At 45.9% G+C, this 3,812-nt stretch overlaps 1 non-coding gene across 1 annotated transcript; it reads left to right on the top strand.

The window, feature by feature from the left end:
* Positions 1-3,012: 3,012 nt before the first annotated feature.
* Positions 3,013-3,084, top strand: TRNAH-AUG. Its single transcript has one exon. It is a non-coding gene; the product is annotated as a tRNA-His (tRNA).
* The last annotated feature ends 728 nt before the right edge of the window (positions 3,085-3,812 follow it).

The raw sequence follows: 3,812 nt of genomic DNA, 5'->3' as shown, positions 1-3,812 counted from the left end.
CCACCTCCAAATTTCTCATCTACAGGGGATCCCCCTGGCACCCCGAGAACTATCCAGCTTGTTCTTTGAGGTCCTGTAGGGTCTGAATGTTTTTATTGAGGACTGCGAGACTTTCTTTAACTTAGCTGGAGGTATTTACCCAGAAACAACACGTCTCATTCAAGATGGCTCAAGTCCCTCCTTGTTCAGGGATCAGGAGATCTGTCTCCTGTCTGTTTTGGAGTACAACCCCTGCCAAGCTGTGCTGCCTCTTTAGAGCTGTCCTGAGAAGTCTTATCCCCAGAAACTTAATTTTGAGGGTGTTCATTAGAATGGCACCCATTTGTAGTCCTGAATAGGTATCTGAGATCTCCCAGGGGCTCATAAGGTATTGAGTGTCCTCTTCTGTTTTCTTCAATGGCTTGACTCATGAGTAGTGAATCCAGGAGTTGCGTCCTGGTGCCTTGACTGCTGTGGGGGTAAAAAGTATTACAAGGTAGGGGCCCTTCCATGTGGGCTGGAGTTGAGCCTTTGGGGACCCATCTTCCCAGACTTTAATTAGGACTTGAGTCTCTGGAACATATAATGGTGACTCTTTATCATTTGGGTCCTGGTTGACATCCCACAAGTGTATATCCTGTTGGAATTGCCCAATGGCCATGGTATAAGACTGGAGGGTCTGAGCCTTTGGATCTAGGAAGAGGTAATTGACATAAACAAAAGGTCTCCCATATAGCATCTCATAAGGACTAAGACCAACCTGTTCTTTTTTTTTTTTAGTTTAATTTTAGTTATTGATTTATAAAAATTTTATCAGAGAATAGTTGATTTACAGTGCTGTTAGTTTCAGGTGTACAGCAAATTGACTCAGTTATACATAAACACATATCTGCTCTTATTTAGATTCTTTTCCCATAGAGGTCATCACAGAGTATTGAGTAGAGTTCCCTGGGCTATACAGTAAGTCCTTAATAGTCATCTATTTTACTTTTTATTAAATGTTTTGTTTTGTGTTAGAGTATATCCAATTAATGTGACAGTTTCAGGTAGACCAAGGCAAAGGGACTTAGCTACACACATATACACACACACATATATACACATATATGTATATACATGTACATATATGTATATATACACACATATACACATGTATCCATTCTCCCCCAAACTCCCCTTCCATCCAGGATGACTGCTGCTGCTGCTGCTAAGTCGCTTCAGTCGTGTCCGACTCTGTGCGACCCCATAGACGGCAGCCCACCAGGCTCCTCTGTCCCTGGGATTCTCCAGGCAAGAACACTGGAGTGGGTTGCCATTTCCTTCTCCAACAACCTGTTATTTAGGGGCAATATGGGTGCGGAGGAGAGCTATTGGTAAAGCCTCCTTCCATCCCAGGGAGGTCTCCTGGGTTATCTTTTTTATTGCTGATTTTAATAATTGGTTGGCTCTTTCTGCTTTTCCTGAAGACTGAGGCCTCCAGGCACAATGGAGATAATAAGTAATGCCCAATTAAGAGAGACCCCTTGGGTGACCTTAGAAGTAAATGATGTCCCATTGTTACTTTGTAATGACCTGGGCAGACCAAATCTCAGAATGATTCCATGGAGCAGTTTGTTTTTTTTACCACCTCCTCAGCCTTCTCATTCCAGGTGGGAAAGCCTTCAATCCATCCTGTGAATGTATCTATCATCACTAATAGGTATTTATACCCTTGAGAAACTGGCATCTGGGTGAAGTCCATCTGCCAGTCCTCTCCTGGATAGGCCCCACGCCGTTGGATGGGCTGGGCCGGCTGGGGTCTTCAAGCTCCTTGGGGGTTGTTTAATTGGCAAGTGGGACAAGAGGGGACCACTTGCCTTATGGTTGTTTGGAGGCCTATTCCTCTGAAGGACCTTTCTAGTAATCTTTGGAGGGCCTTTTCCCCTAAATGAGTGGTGGCATGTAGGGAGTTAACCAACTTCCATTGGAGGTTCCCAGGCAGAAAAAGGAGTCCCTCCTGCAGAACCACCCCATATGATCATCTTGAAAGCCCTCACTCAGAGTCTCACCTTCAGTATATGAAGGAGTTTCTGGCAAATTAGTCTGTGGAACTGAGGTGGCAACCCCTATTAGGTCATTGTTCTGTAATGCTGCTCTCTTAGCTGTATGATTGGCTGCTTCGTACCCTCATGACACTCCCGTGCTCCCTTTTTGGTGTCCTTTACAAAGGGAGACTGAAACCTCAGCTGGCAGATGGACTGCCTCCAAGAGCCTAAGGATTTGATCACCATATTTGATTGGGGGCCCTCGGGCAGACTTGGAGTCAGTGTAAATGGCTATTCTTTTTCCTTTTCCCGGCTCTAAAGCTCGAGTCAGGGCTATGAGCTCAGCCAATTGGGCTGAAGTACCTGGTGGCAGAGGCTTAGCAAAATTGGAGAACACTGCATATCTGGCTCTTCTTTTTTCCATCCAATTCAAAGCTGCTTCCATTAGTGTATCAGATTTCTTCAGGATTGGTCAGAGGATCTTCTGACAATCCCTCTTGGGGTTTTGTCCAGTGGTCCAAGGTTTCTAGACAAAAGTGAAAGGGGAGAGAGCCCTCGGGGATAGGCAGGAGGGTGGCTGAGTTAAGAACTTCACAAGGGGATATAGTGAGGCCTGGATTTTCTATCAGCACTACTTGATATCTGAGGATTCTTTGATCAAAAGGGCCTCTCCCATTTCGGAGTTGTTTCACTTGGTGGTTGGTAAAAATAGTTTGCCCCCAAAAGAGAGTTTTAAAGCATCTTCTATCAGGATTGCAATAGCTGCAAGATGTCGAAGGCAGGGGGGCCAGCCTTGGGTGGTTGGGTCGAGCCTTTTGGATAAATAAGCTACAGGCTGGGGCTCAGGTCCCAACCTTTGAGTTAACACTCCCAAGGCTATTCCTTCTTTTTTGTGGACATAAAGTTGGAATGCTTTTTCTGGGTCTGGCAACCTCAAGGCAGGTGCCTGAGTTAAGGCCTGTTTTATTGTAGCCTCTGCCCTCTTTTGAGGAGTTCCCCACATCAGATTTCCCTGGTGGCTCAGACGGTAAAGCGTCTGCCTATGATGCAGGAGACCCGGGTTCAATCCCTGGGTGGGGAAGATCCCCTGGAGAAGGAAATGGCAACCCACTCCAGTACTCTTGCCTGGAAAATCCCATGGACGGAGGAGCCTGGTGGGCTACAGTCCATGGGGTTGCAAAGAGTCGGGCACAACTGAACAACTTCCCCTTCCTTCCCCTTCCTTCCACATCAGTGGGATTGAATCACCCGTCCCTTTAAGCTTTCATATAAGGGCTGGGCAATTAGACCGTAGTTGGTTATCCAGATTCTACAATACCCAGTTAGCCCCAGAAAAGCTCGCAATTGTTTTTGAGTTGTGGGGGAGGGCAACTGGAGGATTCCTTGTACCCGATCAGAGGACAGCCTCCTGGACCCGTGTGTAATCTGAACTCCCCAGTAAGTGACATTTGTCTTGACTATCTGTGCCTTAGCACGGGAGACTTTATATCCCCTCTCTGCCAAAAAGTTTAGAACCTGAATTGCATGTTTTTGGGCATTTTTCTCATCTGGAGAACAGATTAGTAGGTCATCTACGTATTGTAATATTTTCCCATTAGATCCCAGGTCCAGATCTAGGAGATCCAGCTAAGAGCCTACCCAAACTATCTATCTCTGAACACCTGAGGTAATACTGTCCAAGTCATCTGTTGGTGTTTTTCTCTTGGAGCATCCCACTCAAAGGCAAAAAGATACTGGGATTCTTTAGCTAGTGGTATGCAGAAGAATGCATCTTTGAGATCCAAGACTGTAAACCACTTGGCACTGGGT

Source organism: Bubalus bubalis, chromosome 3 (genome assembly GCF_019923935.1).
Source record: "Bubalus bubalis isolate 160015118507 breed Murrah chromosome 3, NDDB_SH_1, whole genome shotgun sequence".
Lineage (NCBI taxonomy): Eukaryota > Metazoa > Chordata > Mammalia > Artiodactyla > Bovidae > Bubalus > Bubalus bubalis.
This window is presented reverse-complemented; position numbering and strand designations above follow the sequence as displayed.